The following is a 16,822-nucleotide window of genomic DNA, read 5'->3' as shown; positions in this document are numbered from 1 at the left end:
AATTTAGTGGCTTAAAATAACATAAATTTGTTATCTTACAGTTTTAGACACCAGAAGTCCTAAAATCAAGTTGTCAGTTGGGCTGTGTTCCTTCTGGAGGCCATAGGGGAATCCATTTTTTTATTTATTTGAAAGAGAGAGAGAGGGCAGCCCGGGTGGGTCAGTGGTTTAGTGCTGCCTTCAGCCCAGGGCATGATCCTGGGGACCCGGGATCGAGTCCCATGTCAGGCTCTCTGCATGGAGCCTGCTTCTCCCTCTGCCTGTGTCTCTGCCTCTCTCTCTCTCTCTCTCTCTCTCTTTCTGAATAAATAAATAAAATCTTTAAAAAGAGAGAGAGAGAGAGGGAGATTGCATGAGCGGGGGAGGAGCAGAGAGAGGGGGAGAAGCAGACTCCTTGCTGAGCAGAAGGCTGGACTCAGGGCTTAATCCTGGGACTCCAAGATAATGACCTGAGTGAAGGCAGACACTTCACCAATTGAGCCACCTGGGTACCCCTGTGGGAATCCATTTCCTTGCTTTTTTCTGGTGTCTAGAGGCTGCCTGCATCCCTTGGCTCATGGCCCCTCTTCCATCTGTAGAGCCAACAGCCTTGTATCTTCAAATCTCTCTCTCTCTCTCTCTCTCTCCCCTCCCCCTCCATCTCTTTCCCCCACTCTCTGACTCTGCTTCTGTCATCACATCTCCTACTGTAAGTCTGACCTTCCTGCCTCTCTCTTATAAGGACCTTTACGATTACATTGGGCTCAGATAATCTAAGATTATCTTTCCATCTCAGGATCCTTAAATGAATCAATTTTGCAAAGTCCTTTTTGACATGTAAGATGATATATTCATGGTTCTGGAAATTAGAATGTGGACATCTTTGGGGGACCATTATTCTGTCTCTCTTAGTAGGCTAAGTGGTTTGTGCCTGTTTTTGGTGAGACATAGCAGTGGGTGGTCTCAGAGAAGATAAGGAGAAGACATGCTTGGTTTGGGGTAGATTTCCTACTGGTCCTTCTGCCCTTTCCCTGTTAGTCCCTCACTCCCTACTGAACCCATCTACTCTTTTCTACACCTTCCCACTCCTCAACACAGGTAACTCAAAGTCATCCTACAGAGATGCAGAAGCCATGCCACCCAATTAACACAATTCAAAGGATAAATGTCAACATTTATACAAAATATTGTCAGAAAGGACATAAAAAATGGGAAAGGATTCTTTATGGATTCTGTAAGGGCCTGTAAAAATCCAATTTATGTACCAGAAATGACTACATATGTTATATAGTCAAAATATCTCTACTGAATCCTGAAATGTATATGTGTTGAGCCTGCATTTAATCTCGGATCGTCTCTGTAGATTATGATGTGAAATACACTTTTGAGGTCTGATGAAAACCACATGGTGGAGCTTTTCCACCAAGCTGTAGAATGGGGTTGGCCCTGTGCCTGCACAATACATCCTGTGTAGCTTCTGTGTTTGATGGATGGCCTGCTCTTCCGTGTATGTAACAGATGCATCTTTCTGAAACAGTGAAATCTGAGAATAGAGCCCATATTTAATGTATTGAACCCAAGCTGTCAATAGAATTAAATACTTTTCAGCCAAGGATGTCATTCTTGTTCTTCTTCTGAAACAGAATATTTGTTATTGTTATTGTTGAACTGGCTGATGTTCCTTTTCCCGACACTGTGCTCCCAAGAAAGGGCAGACAAGCAAAAGGACAGATAAAGCATGGAGCAGTAGGAAATGTTGTGAAGTCCTAGCAAACTCATTAATCACAATTAATGAGGACCTGGAAGCCATCTAAAGTTCAATTTTGTGATACTTAAGAGGACTATATAATAAACACTTTAATAGAATAAGCATTATTTCATGTAAGCTCCTGGTTGAAACACAATTTTTTCTTTTGCAGATATTTTTTAAATTATGAAATACTTCAGACACAGAATACAGAGAACAAGACATCTATGCATTTAAGATCCAGATTTAACAAATGTTAGCATCTACTTTCTTTACTTTAGATACTGAAAAAAACAGAGGGGTGTGTGGGTGGCTCAGATGGTTAAGCATCTGCTTTGGCTTAGGTCATGATCACAGAATCCCTGGATCCAGATTCCTGCTCAGCGGGGAATCTGCTTATCCCTCTCTCCCACCCCTTCCCTTCCCCCTGCTTATGCTCTCTCTCAAATAAATAAATAAAATCTTAAAAATAAATGAATGAAAAAAATAAAAATAGAACAAACATAGTCAAAGCCTCCTTACAGTTTTCCCTGACTCATCCTCCCTCTTTCCTCCCGTCTCCATGGAGATAACCATTTTCTTCAAGTTGGTAAATATCTTTGTTTTTTTCTTTTTTTTTACTCTTTGCTCTACAGATCTTTATTTTTTATTTTTTACATTTATTTATTTACTTATTTATATAGAACTATAACTGATGTTCAATATTATATTCATTCCAGATGTATACATAGTAATTTGACATTTATATACACTATGAAGTGATCACCATATAAATGTATCATAAACAATCTAGTTATATATCACCATATAAAGTTATTATAATACTAACTGTATTCCCTATGATATATATTATATCCTGTGTCTTTTTTATTTTTAATTATTTTTTTTATTGGAGTTCAATTTGCCAACATATAGCATATCACCCAGTGAGCATCCCGTCAAGTGCCCCCATCAGTGCCTGTCATCCAGTCACCCCAACCCCCCACCCACCTCCCCTTCCACCACCCCTTGTTCATTTCCCAGAGTTATGAGTCTCTCATGTTCTGTTACCCTCACTGATATTTCCCACTCATTTTCTCTCCTTTCCCCTTTATTCCCTTCCACTATTTTTTTATATTCCCCAAATGAATGAGACCATATAATGTTTGTCCTTCTCTGATTGACTTACTTCACTCAGCATTATACCCTCCAGTTCCATCCACGTTGAAGCAAATGGTGGGTATATATTGTTTCTAAAGGCTGCGTAATATTCCATTGTATACATAGATCACATCTTTATCCATTCATCTTCCGATGGACACCAAGGTTCCTTCCACCGTTAGGCTATTGTGGACATTAATGCTGTAAACATTGGGGTGCAGGTGTCCCAGCATTTCAATGCATCTGTATCTTTGGGGTAAATTCCCAGTAGTGCCATTGCTGGGTCATAGCAAACCTCTATTTCTAACTCTGGGGAACCTCCACACAGTTTTCCAGAGTGGCTGCACCAGTTCACATTCCCACCAACAGTGCAGAGGCTTCCCCTTTCTCCACATCCTCTCCAACGTTTGTTTTGTTTCCTGCCTTGTTAATTTTCACCATTCCCATGGTGTGAGGTGGTATCTCATTGTGGTTTTGGTTTGTATTTCCCTGATGGCAAGTGATGCGAAGCATTTTCTCATGTGCGTATTGGCCATGTCTGTGTCTTCCTCTGTGAAATTTCTATTCATGTCTTTTGCCCATTTCATGATTGGATTGTTTGTTTCTTTGCTGTGGATTAATAAGTTCTTTATAGATCTTGGAAACTAGTCCTTTATCTGATACGTCATTTGCAAATATCTTCTCCCATTCTGTAGGTTGTCTTTTAGTTTTGTTGACTGTTTCTTTGGCTGTGCAGAAGGTTTTTATCTGGATGAAGTCCCAATAATTCATTTTTGCTTTTGTTTCCCTTGCCTTCATAGATCTATCTAGCAAGAAGTTGCTGTGGCCAAGTTCAAAAGGGTGTTACCTGTGTTCTCCTCTAGGATTCTGATGGATTCCTGTCTCACATTTGGATCTCTCATCCATTTTGAGTTTATCTTTGTGTATGGTGTAAGAGAATGGTGTAGTTTCATTCTTCTGCACGTGGCTGTTCAGTTTTCCCAGCACCATTATTGAAGAGACTGTCCTTTTTCCCGCGGATAGTCTTTCCTGCTTTGTCGAATATTAGTTGACCATAGAGTTGAGGGCCCATTTCTGGGTTCTCAACTCCATTCCATTGATCTATGTGTCTGTTTTTGTGCCAGTACCACACTGTCTTGATGATCACAGCTTTGTAATACAACCTGAAATCTGGCATTTTGATGCCCCCGGCTCTGGTTTCTTTTTCAATATTCCCCTGGCTATTTGGGGTCTTTTGGATTCTGCACAAGTCTTAAGATTATTTGTTCCAACTCTCTGAAGAAAGTCCATGGTATTTGGATAGGGTTAGAATTGAACGTGTAATTTGCCCTGAATTAGCTTAGACATTTTCACATTATTAATTCTTCCAATTCATGAGCATGGAATATTTTTCCATCTCTTTTGGCTTCCTCAATTTCTTTCAGAAGGGCTCTGTAGTTTGTAGGGTATGGATCCTTTATCTCTGTGGTTAGGTTTATTCCTTGGTATCTTATGCTTTTGGGTGCAATTGTAATTGGGATTGACTCCTTAATTTCTCTTTCTTCAGTCTCATTGTTAGTGTATAGAAATGCCACTGATTTTTGGGCATTGATATTCCATCCTGCCACACTGCCAAACTGCTGTATGAGTTCTAGCAATCTTGGGGTGGAGACTTTTTGGTTTTCTATGTACAGTATCATGTCATCTGCAAAGAGGGAGAGTTTGACTTCTTTGCCAATTTGAATGAATACCTTTTCTTTTTGTTGCCTGATTGCTGAGGCTAGGACATCTACTACTATGTTGAATAGCATGTGAGAGTGGACATCCCTGTCGTGTTCCTGATCTTAGGGGAAAGGCTCCAAGTGCTTCCCCATTAAGAATGATATTTGCTGTGGGCTTTTCATAGATGGCTTTTAAGATGCTGAGGAATGTTCCCTCTATCTCTACACTCTGAAGAGTTTTGATCAGGAATGGATGCTGTATTTTGTCAAATGCTTTCTCTGCATCTATTGAGTGGATCATATGGTTCTTGGTTTTTCTCTTGTTGATACAAACTATCATGGTGATTGCTCTATGAGTGTTGAACCAGCCTTGCATCCTGGGCATAAATCCCACTTGGTCATGGTGAATCATCTTCTTAATGTACTATTGGATCCTATTGGCTAGTATCTTGTTGAGAATTTTTGCATCTGTGCTCATCAGGTATATTGGTCTATAATTCTCCTTTTTGGTGGAGTATTTCTCTGGTTTTGGAATTTCATCTCTTTCTATCTTTCCAAACAGCTTTAGTAGAATAGGTATGGTTTCTTTTTTAAACGTTTGATAGAATTCCCCTGGGAAGCCATCTAGCCCTGGACTTTTGTGTCTTGGAAGGTTTTTGATGACTGCATCAATTTCCTCCCTGGTTATTGGCCTCCCTGTTCCAGTTTTGGTAGTTTGTGGTTTTCCAGAAATGCGTCCATTTCTTCTAGATTGCCTAGATTTATTGGCATATAACTGGTCATAATATGTTTTTAAAATCGTTTGTATGTCCTTGGTATTGGTTGTGATCTCTCTTTTTTCATTCATGATTTTATTAATTTGAGACTTTTCTCTTTTGTCTTTTTTTTTTAATAAGGCTGCTAATGGTTTATCGATCTTATTAATTATTTCAAAGAACCAACTCCTGGTTTTGTTGATCTGTTCCAGTTCTTCTGGTCTCGATTTCATTGAATTCTGCTCAAATCTTTCTTAATTCTCTTCTTCTTCTGGGTGTAGGATCTATTTGCTGTTTTTTCTCTAGCTCCTTTAGGTGTAAGGTTAGCTTTTGTATTTGAGTTCTTTCCAGTTTTTGAATGGATGCTTGTATTGCGATGTATTTCCCTCTCAGGACTGCTTTTGCTGCATCCCAAGGATTTTGAATGGTTGTATCTTCATTCTCATTAGTTTCCATGAATCTTTTTAATTATTCTTCTCTAATTTCCTGGTTGACCCTTTCATCGATTAGCAGGATGGTCTTTAACGTCCATGTGTTTGAATTTCTTCCAAATTTCCTCTTTTTATTGAGTTCTAGTTTCAAAGCATTATGGTCTGAAAATAAGGAGGGGACAATCCCAATCTTTTGGTATCAAATAAGACCTGATTTGTGACCCAATATGCGGTGTATTCTGTAGAAAGTTCCATGTGCACTTGAGAAGAATATGTATTCAGTTGCATTTGGATGTAAAGTTCTGTAAATATCTGTGAAGTCCATCTGATCCAGGGTACCATTTAAAGCTCTTGTTTCTTTGGAGATGTTGTTCTTAGAATATCTGTCATTTCAGAAAGTGCCGTGTTGAAGTCTCCCAGTATAAGTGTATTATTATCTAAGTATGTCTAAACTTTGGTTATTAATTGGTTGATATACTTGGCAGCTCCCACATTAGGGGTATAAATATTCAGGACTGTTAGGTCCTCTTGTTGGATAGATCCTTTAAGTATAATATTGTGTCCCTCTTCATCTCTTACTACAGTCTTTGGAATAAACTTTAATTTATCTGCTATGAGGATGGCTACCCCTGCTTTTTTTTGAGGACCATTTGAATGGTAAATGGTTCTTCAGCCTTTTATTTTCAGGCTGTAGGTGTCCTTAGGTCAAAATGAGTGTCTTGTAGACAGCAAATAGATGGGTCTTTTTTTTATCAATCTGAAACCCTGCACCTTTTAATGGGATCATTAAGCCCATTCACATCCAGAGTTACTACTGAAAGATATGAATTTAGTGTCATCATAATACCTATTCAGTTCCTGTTTCTGTGGAGTGTTTCTTTGGGCTTCCTCTTTTTTTTTTTTTTTTAAGATTTTATTTATTTATTTTTATTTATTATTCATGACAGAAACAGAGAGAGAGAGAGGTAGAGAAACAGGCAGAAGGAGAATCAGGCTCCATGCACGAAGCCCAACGTGGGACTCGATCCCAGGTCTCCAGGATCATGCTGTGGGCTGAAAGCAGCACTAAACCACTGAGCCACCCGGGCTGTCCTGGCTTCCTCTTTCTTTTACAGAGTCCCCCTTAATATTTCTTGCAGAGCTGGTTTGGTGGTCACATATTCTTTCAGCTTCTGCCTATCTTGGAAGCTCTTTATCTCTCCTTCTAGTCTGAATGAGAGCCTTGCTGGATAGAGTATTCTTGGCTGCAGGTTCTTATCATCTAGGACCCTGAATATATCCTTCCAGCCCTTCTTGGCCTGCCAGGTCTCTGTGGAGAGATCTGCTGCTAATGTAATATTTCTCTTCATATAAGTTAGGGATCTCTTGTCTCTTGCTGCTTTAAGGATTTTCTCTTTATCTTTGGAATTTGCAAGTTTCACTATTAAATGTTGAGGTTTTGAATGGTTTTTATTGATTGGGGCGGGGGGAATCTCTCTATCTCCTGGATCTGAATGTCTATTTCCCTCCCCAAGTTAGGGATATTCTCAGTTATGATTTGTTCAAATACACTTTCTGGTCCTCTGTCACTTTTGGCGCCCTCTGGAACCCCAATTAAACGTAGATTTTTCCTTCTGAGGCTGTCATTTATTTCCCTTAACGTTTCCTCATGATCTTTTATTTTTTTTATTTTTTTTAATTTTTTTTTAAAGATTTTATTTATTTATTCATGATAGTCACAGAGGAGAGAGAGAGAGAGGCAGAGACACAGGCAGAGGGAGAAGCAGGCTCCATGCACCGGGAGCCCGACGTGGGATTCGATCCCGGGTCTCCAGGATCGCGCCCTGGGCCAAAGGCAGGCGCCAAACCGCTGCGCCACCCAGGGATCCCCCTCATGATCTTTTAATTGTTTCTCTCTTTTGTCCTCAGCTTCCTTCCTTGCCATCAACTTGTCTTGTATGCCACTCACTCGTTCTTCTACCTCATTAACCTTCATCGTGAGGACCTCCAGTTTGGATTGTATCTCATTTAATTGATTTTTAATTTCAGCGTCAGTAGATCTAAATTCTGCAGTCATGAAGTCTCTTGAATCCTTTATGTTTTTTTCCAGAGCCACCAATAGCTAATTGTGCTTCTGAATTGGCTTTCTGACATTGAATTGTAATCCAAATTCTCTAACTCTGTGGGAGAGAGGACTGTTCTGATTCTTTCTTCTGTGGTGAGTTCTTCTTTGTAGTCATTTTGCTCAGTGCTAGTGGCTGAAAACAATTTGTACTGGATAAAGGAAGAAAAAGGGCGGGGGGACAAAAAACAAAAAGAAACAAAAAACAAGGAGGGGTATCCCCTGGTTCTATATACTGTAAATCCCTTGACTTCTGGTACTTTCCAGTGCTGCTTGGTCAATGACTTGCTTTTCCCGTGTCCTTCTGGCTGGTCTTCTGGGGGAGGGGCCTGCTGTGCTGATTCTCAAGTGTGAGCACCTGGGGGAGCTGCTCAGCCCCCTGCCTGGTGCAGGGCTCAGTGCGAGCTGTTTATCCTGTGAGGCCCAGTCCTAGGTACAAGGTGACAGCAGGAGGAACAACAACAGTGGCCGCGGCCAGGTCTCCAGCCCTGGAGTCAGCTCCCGCAGTAACTACTGCAACTCCCAGTCCACAGGGACCTGGATGCTCTGGGGCCGGGAGCGCCGATCTGCACAGCTCGGGCCCCCCGTGGCAGGAGCGCCCTTGCTGCCCTGTGTCCTCCTGGCCTCCGCCTGTCCCCGGGGGGAGCACCGGATCCTGGGCTGTGTCCCCCAGTGCCCTGGGCTCCGGGGCCTGCACCGCTGGAATCACTCCCGGGCGGTGCAGCCCCCTCTGTGCCCAGCCGCCGGAGCTGCTCCCGGGTCCAGCCGTGCGCGCTGCAGCCCTTTAGGGAGCTCGGCTGCGGGGTGTGGCCTGCTGTCCCCGGGGTGCAGGTGCTCTGTAAGTGTCCCTGGGAGCCTGAGGGCACCCCTGCCCCTCCTGGGATCCCACCCCAACTCCCTGCGAGCGCCTTTTCCTCCGGGAAGATTGGTGCAGCTCCTGCTTCTCCGGGGCAGGGCTTTCCTGTCCTGGGGGCTCGCTCTGGCCTTAGCCCAGCTCCTCGCGGGGCCTCTCCCCCTTGGATGCCTTTTTATTTCTTTATTTTTTTCCGTCTTCCTACCTTAATAGAAGCGTGAACTCTTCTCACTGTATCATTCCAGCTCTTCTCTCTTTAAATTTCAGGCCAAATTCGTAGGTTTTCAGGATGATTTGAAAGTTATCTAGGTAAGTTGTTGGGGACAGGTGACTTGGGGTCCCTGCTCTTCCACCATCCTGCCCCCCCCCCCCAAATATCTTTCTCATTCAGCCTTATACTTCTTACCAAGTTTCTGTGGAGTCCTAAAGTACACATTTTTGTTTGATGTGTTTGAAACTTCATATAAGTGGTATTATAGCACACTTATCATTTTGGAACTTGGTTTTGTCCCTCAACATCACTTTTGAGATTTATGGATGAAGATACACGTGTCTCCAATGTCTTCATTTAAATGATGTCATTCTGTCCCCCTGTATTAACATGCCACATTTTATCTGCCTCTTCTCTTATTGATAAGTATTGAAATTGTTTCCACTGTTTCGTAGGGCTGCAACAACCATAAGTTTTGCTTTTTTTCATTTTGTGTATGTTTGTATGTGTATGTGTATTTGCTTTCTAGTTTGTTAATTTCTGCTGTTTTCATCTACTTTTAAATATTTATCAACCTTGTCCTCGCCCTTTGTGTGGGGAACCCCCTCCCCCATGTCTCCTCTCAACTCTACTCACACTGAACACTTCTGTGACTTATAAGATGTGAGCGTGATATTCCCACATCAGGCAATTCTGTGATTGCTGTGGGGAGTCCTATAATCCAGTTCTGACACTATCTGCTTGGAATTATCAAGGTTAAGTCTCGCAAGTCTCACAAATCTAAAATCAAAATTGGTCTCTACTAAAATGATAAAGCTCCACTGTGGCTCCTGATTGTTGCTGCTATGAGGTATAGATGGGTTCTGTCTCCAGTTTCTCATAAAGTGGAACCCAGCATCTTGGGTTTATGTAGCTCTCACAATGCTCAGGTCTTTCTAAGTTTTAAGAGAAAGTAAAAACCCTGTGAGTATTTACTTACCTTGTATTTTGAAACTTTCCCTCAAGTTTCACGGAGTTTCTTGCACTTTTTGGCAACTTCTATTTCTGTACAATTTAGTGAGATTTGGCTTTTTCTTTTTGGAAGACATAATCCTAAAAGGAACTATTGCTGGAGTGCAAAATTTAGAAGAGCAAAGTAAGAAGATGAGCTTTTCAGAACAACTGCCACGAAATTTTTCAGCTCTGCAACCCAGAAACACAAGATTGTCATATAAGAAACACAAGTAAGGGATTTTTCTCTGGAAACCAATAACAATAACAACGAAAACCCCTTAAACTGCAAAAAAATTAAATAGATTATAATTAGGGAAATATTTTAAACAAAATCCAGCTGTTAATCTAAATGCTGATGCTTTTATTCTGTTTCTAATAGCTTTCGATTGAGAAGACTCAAAGAGAAGGCCTTAGAGTAGAATTAAACTTATTAATGGTATCATTTTCACCTGTATTCTCCTGAGCAGAAGTGCATCCTGGTTGGCTATATAATTGTCATCCTAATAGTAAAAGGAGCAAAAGAGGCTTGTTTAAACAGATAATTCCAATTTAGCTCTTGTTCTCCTAGAATATAAGCTCAAATGTTTGTTGCAAGAATTGATTGATTGGAAGGTACTGGGATGAAATTTAATGACATTTATTTTAAAATAAATTTAGGTGAAATGTATTTTTAAATTAAACAATGTGAGGTCATTTTAGGAAAGCCCAGAAAATTTAGATACCAAGGGACATGACTATATAAGAACAAACTTATATATTACTGATTTCTGTCCTTGACCCCAAAACCACTCTCAAGATAAATCTAAAGAAATAATATAAAATAAAAAATAAGACATGTCCTGAATTTGGGGAAATGCCAACCACCTGATATAAACATCATGGAATTCCTGCTGCAAACATTACAGTTTGGACCCGGTGAAGGAAAACATGGAGTCGTGAGTCTCTCCCTTTTCTGGGAGAGCAGTGCAGCATTTTTGGAAGCAAGAAAAGGACCTTCTGGTGGTGCGGTGCGGACAACGCTGTAAGGGCCAGTTCTGAAAGCACTGGGGTGCCTGACACATTGTGGTCCCATCTCCCTGCTGTAGATCATGGAGAAGTTAAGAATCTATAAATGGTGCTGATGGCAGGGAATTAAATGGCTCTTACCCTACTATTCTCCAATTATATGGTGGCTTCTTCAAAGGATGCAGGCTCTGTATAACTTGGGGATGTCCCTAATCCTCAGGGGTTAAGTTGTTAAGATTAAAAAAAAAAAAAAAATAGGCCAGAGAAGAAATAGTCAAATTTACTTGAGGTTATTTTCATGGCTTTGGGCCAATAGTAGTGAGGGTAAGATAAGGAGGAAAGCTATGACTACCCTCCCCAAGCAGACAACTGATGCTCACTAAGGGGGGTTTTGTTTTGTTTTAATAGTTAAAGTTCTTGGCGATATGGCTGGTTAACACCATTGCAGAGAAACAAGCTGAAGCCACAGTCCTTGGTAGGCCATCATCGTATACCACGAGGATGCTATTCTGCTGCCAGGAATGTGGTTACAAGAAACCAGACAAATGAGAACAAAAACATCAATGCCTAAAACTATCGTATGTCAACTATACTTCAGTAACAAACACTAACATCACAGAAATGAAGTTGCCAGAGCTGCTGTGTTGGTTTTGCCCATGAGACCCATACTTCTCCTGTACACTTGAGATGGCTGCATGGTCCCATGGATCACAACATTAATCTGTGAGAAAAATATATACTGACCAAAAAAGGAATGGTGTTGATATGTTTGTGCCAGATACAAAATATGTTAAGGCAAGATGGGTTACTAGTGATAAAGAGAGTTCCTGCCTAATGAGACAAGAACAATTAGGAAAATAGAAACCTCTTTGTGCCTTTTTGCACTTCATACGATCACCTCAAATATGTGAACCATATACCAAAAAGTAAGAAGTTAATCCAACATGAGAGTGAAGGTTGTGGCACTCATTCCTCAGTAATTGAGTCATTCCTGCAACAAATATTTATCAAGCAGCTACTCTACCAGCACTGAGAATACAACAATGAACACAATAGGCAAAAATCCCTGAGCTCAGGGAATTTGGGTTCTGAGGCTAGATCAAATAATTCCCAAATTACTAGGGACCCAGAAGATTTGAATAGCACAATAAATGATGTTCATCCAATGGATAGAACATAGAACATGGTTTTAAATCACACGTAAAACATAAAAACCTGACTATATTGGTAGGCTATAAAGAAAAAACACATACAGGAATTTAAGAATTAATATCACATGAATCATGTTTTCTGATCACAATGCTATGAAGTGAGAAATCAAAACTAAAACTGGAGGAAACATTTTTGCATCCTTCAGTAAAGCTAAAGATGTGGCTACCCCATAACTTCGTAATTACACTCTTAGGTTTCTACCCTCAAAAGAACCTGGCACATGTGAACCAAAACAGCATAGAACCTGTGTCTTTAAAAAATGGTTGGAAACAAAAGTTCACCTACAAAAAAATAGGTTAAAACAATTGTGATCTATTCTTAAATCCAGCAATAAATATTTATAATCTACACGTGCACGTGCATGCAGAAATATAAAAGCAAATCTCAAAAGGTCAATTTTCATTTTATTTCATCATAACTAGTTTGAAATTATGTACAATAGAATAATATACTGCTCCCATTGCATGACAGTGTGGGAAGGGGTAAAGAAAAGCAAGGGGGCCCAGGCCCAGAATTTGGGATTGCAGGAAGAGGATGAGATCAGAGGATTAATCATGTTTCTCTTTACCTGGGGACAGGCCACAGGGTTCAGTAAGAAGAATTCTAAGGTGGACCCAATGATCTCTGTCCCCTAGTGCAACTATGTCACTTAATATCGCAAAAGAGATTTTTATAGATGTAATCAAGGCAATTTATCAGTTCATTTTCAGTTAATCCAAAGGGAGACTGCGTATGTCTAACCTGATCACAATACTCTTTAAAAGCAGACTTTTCCGGGCACCTGCGTGGCTGAGTTGTTGAGCGTGTCTGTTCAGCTCAGGTCGTGATCCCCGGCTCCCGGGGTCGAGTCCCGCATCAGGCTCCCCGCAGGGAACCCACTTCTCCCTCTGCCTGTGTCTCTGCCTCTCTGTGTGTTTCTCATGAATAAATGAATAAAATATTTAAAAAGAAAAAAAAAACAACAGACTTTTCTCCCGCTAGTTGCAGAATAGGAAGCCAGAGATTCAAAGCACAGGAAGGATTTGACTGGCATGCCCTTGCTGGCTTGAAGGTCTGTCAAAAACTGAGGACTTAAATCCTTCAACTGCCAGGAACTGAATTCTGCCAGCAAGACCAGCTTGGACGCCGATTCTTCCCTAGAACTTCCAATGAGAATTCAAGCTGGCCATCATTTTTTTTCAAGATTTTATTTATTAGAGAGAGAGAGAGAGAGAGAGAGAGTGAGCGCATGAGCAGGGGAAGGGCAGAGGGAGAGGGAGAAGCACACTCCCCGCTGTGGGATGTGGGGCTCGATCCCAGGACCCTGAAGTCATGACCTGAACTGAAGGCAGATGCTTGACCATCGGACCCACCCAGGCGCCCCAAGCTGGCCATCATCTTGACTTCTCCCTTGTGATAAAACCTCAGCAGAAAGCCCTCCCACCGCTCTGGACTTCCGGCACACAGAGCCCTGAGCTAATGAACAGGTGTCTTAAGCAGCTGGGTTCGTGGTAATGCGTTACAGAGCGATAAGAAACTCCTACATCAGTACTCATATGGTGGTAGTTGTACCTATTATACACGTTGTAAATATCCTTCGGTGTGACTTCATTATTTAATACGCTTTTTTGTTGTTTGCAGAACATTATTTTTAAAGATTTTATTTATTTATTCATGAGAGACACACACATACACACACACAGAGGCAGGGACCCAGGCAGAGGGAGAAGCAGGGTCCATGCAGGGAGCCCGATGTGGGACTCCATCCCGGGACTCCAGGACCACTCTCTGGGCCGCAGGCAGGAGCTAAACCCCTTGAGCCACCCAGGGATCCCTTGCAGAATATTTTTAATTTATTTTTAATGAGATGTAGTTGACAACATTGTGTAAGTTGAAGGTGTAAAATGTGTGGACTCGATACATTTATATATTAAAGAGAAAGTCAGCAATGAATTCTCTTGACTTCAGTGTGCCTTCTCAACATTGCAGATGTCACGAGGCAGGGGTGGGGGTGGTTTGTGAAAAGAATATAAAAATCTGACCCATGCAATAATGACAGTATGTCTTATAAATAAATCATGGGTTATGGGCCCTTTTTTATGATATGTCTTTTAGTAGACTGCATAAAGTTACCAAGCAAAGATTACAACAGTGAGCCAAGAATGCAGACTACTATTTATGGTGGCCTAGAATTTGGGAAATGATTCAGGCCTGTTTATTCTATGTAATGATGTTATTGTTGCACTAAACATAGGGTACGTTGTAAAGTGATTCTGTATGTTGGTCTAAATGTGTAAATATTTTTGTTATGACATCCTTATGCACACTGGGCATGAATATTTTATTTTATGGCGTCCTTGAATTAAATCCATTACAATCAAAGAAGGCATTTGAACTTGGAGTCAAGCTAGCACGGCTGCCAGTACCCTGAACCCAGCAGGCATGAAATTGCTACTAATAATACAAGGAAATAGAGGCATAAAACTATGGAGCCTTAAGAAGGCAACTCTGTTGACTCTAAAAGAATATTTTAACACATCTTAACAGATGTGAGATGAATGGCACAGGATGAATGAAACCTAATGTAAATAATCAGCCACAAGATGGCATTTGAATACTGATGTATTTAACGTTTGGGACACTATTGTAACTTAAACACATGCCTATCTCAACCTCTTCCCTCCTCTGATCCTTTTTTTTCTCATATTGCCACGTCATGAGACCATCAGGCTTATTTTCTCTGTAGCCAACAGTCATGAAATATTTATTTTTCAACTTGTTTTTAAAAATCTCTTGTGAGGGATCCCTGGGTGGCACAGCGGTTTAGCGCCTGCCTTTGGCCCAGGGCGCGATCCTGGAGACCCGGGATCGAATCCCACGTCGGGCTCCCGGTGCATGGAGCCTGCTTCTCCTTCTGCCTGTGTCTCTGCCTCTCTCTCTCTCTCTCTGTGTGACTATCATAAATAAATAAAAAATTAAAAAAAAAAGTTACTTCATTAAAAAAAAAAATTTCTTGTGATGGTTAATTATTTGTGCCAATCTGACTGAGCCATGAGGTGCCCAGATATTTGGTCAAACATGATTGTGGGTGTCTCTGGGAGGATATTTTTGGATGAGACTAAGGTTTAAATTGGTAGATAAGTAAAGAAGATTGCTCTTCATAATGTGGGTGGGCCCCCTCCAATCAGGTGAAGGCCTAAATAAGGCTGAACCTTCCCCAACCTTCTCCTGCCTTCAAACTGCAACACTGGCTTTCCCTTGTTCTAGGGCAGCCTACCAGTCTTCAGATTCAAACTGGAACATTGGCTCCACAGATTTTGGACGTGCCGACTTCCATAATTATGTGAATCAGTTCCTTATAACAAATCTATCTATAAACTCTCTCTCTCTCTCTCTCTAATCGAATCTATCTGTTATCTATCTATCTATCATCCATCTATCTATCTATCTATCTATCTATCTATCATCTATCTATCTATCTATCATCTATCTATCAATCAATTTATTGTTGACAAACTCCCCACTATTATGAAAGTTCCATAAAGGCAAGGGTTTTGTTTCATTTGCTATTTTATCTCTGGTGGCCAACTGGACCTTAAAAATCATACAAACAGTATTTGCTGAAGGAAGCACCTCCGTGGGAGAGCAATGATGCATCTAGATGTGTTGGTCTGGCACTGAAGGGGACAAATATGTCAGCTCGAGAAAACAGTGTCTACTTGGGTGGGTGGTGAAACGTGTTACGTTGCTGTGAAAAGTAAAATGGAAGAGAAGTTTTAAGAGTCAAAGCATGTCATTACTCAAAAGGTAGTTTATATAAATTCTGCTAAAAGGCAGGGATAATCTATTCATGAGTTTTAAATATTGTTTATAGATATTTGGAAATTATATAAGTTGATTAAAAAAATTTTGGCCAGTACTGGAATGTGTAATTATTTGTTTCTGTTGCCTCAGAGAACCTAAGTCTTGACTGTGTCATTTGGTTGAAAGCAAACTGCAGAAAAATCAGTGTCCATCATGATTACAAATCTCAGTTCCCTCTGTTAGGAAGAGATGGAGGGTACAGAAACCACTGCTGATGGCTTTGGGGACTGTGGATGTGAGCTGAGGGGCTCAGGAGTCATGCCTGTGACCTGCAGATTCTATTACAAATCCCCGTCCCACCACATCGTGGCCATGATAAAGCAGGTCATCCTCCATTGTGAGCAGTCTTACAAAGTTAGAAAAGAAAAGAACAAAAAAGAAAAGAAAAGAAAAGAAAAGAAAAAAAAGAAAAAAGAAACAACAGGTGAGCAATATATCCTATGCCACTGACTTATTTAGTGGGCTGAACAGAGTCAGGGTACAATCAGGAAATGCAGTTTTTCTCTCACTGCTGCCTTTATTATTACTTTTTTAAAGATTTTACTTTAAAAAAAGAAAAAGAAAAAGATCTTACTTACTTATTTGACAGAAAGTGAGTGAGAGAGCCAGGGAACATAAGCAGGAGGAGCTGCAGAGGGAGAGGGAGAAGCAGACTCCCCGCCGAGCAGGGAACCTTATGCAGGACTCGATCCTAGGACCTCAGGAGCACAACCTGAGCCAAAGGCAGACGCCCAACTGACTGAGCCACCGAGGCATCCTTTATTGCTGCCTTTAACACAAGCCTTTTCTGCTCTCCCTTTCCTGGTCACCGCTGGCAACTGGTGACTGGCACATCCACTGTCAGCCATGAGA

The 16,822-nt window shown here is 41.0% G+C and overlaps 1 long non-coding RNA gene across 1 annotated transcript; it reads left to right on the top strand.

The window, feature by feature from the left end:
- Positions 1-1,440: 1,440 nt before the first annotated feature.
- LOC112674602 (uncharacterized) lies at positions 1,441-16,025 on the top strand. The gene is made up of 2 exons (XR_007405507.1): positions 1,441-10,140; positions 11,324-16,025. It is a non-coding gene; the product is annotated as an uncharacterized LOC112674602 (long non-coding RNA).
- The last annotated feature ends 797 nt before the right edge of the window (positions 16,026-16,822 follow it).

Source organism: Canis lupus, chromosome 2 (genome assembly GCF_003254725.2).
Source record: "Canis lupus dingo isolate Sandy chromosome 2, ASM325472v2, whole genome shotgun sequence".
Classification (NCBI taxonomy): Eukaryota; Metazoa; Chordata; class Mammalia; order Carnivora; family Canidae; genus Canis; species Canis lupus.
The sequence above is the reverse complement of the archived record's forward strand: the minus strand, read 5'-3'. Positions and strand labels throughout refer to the sequence as shown.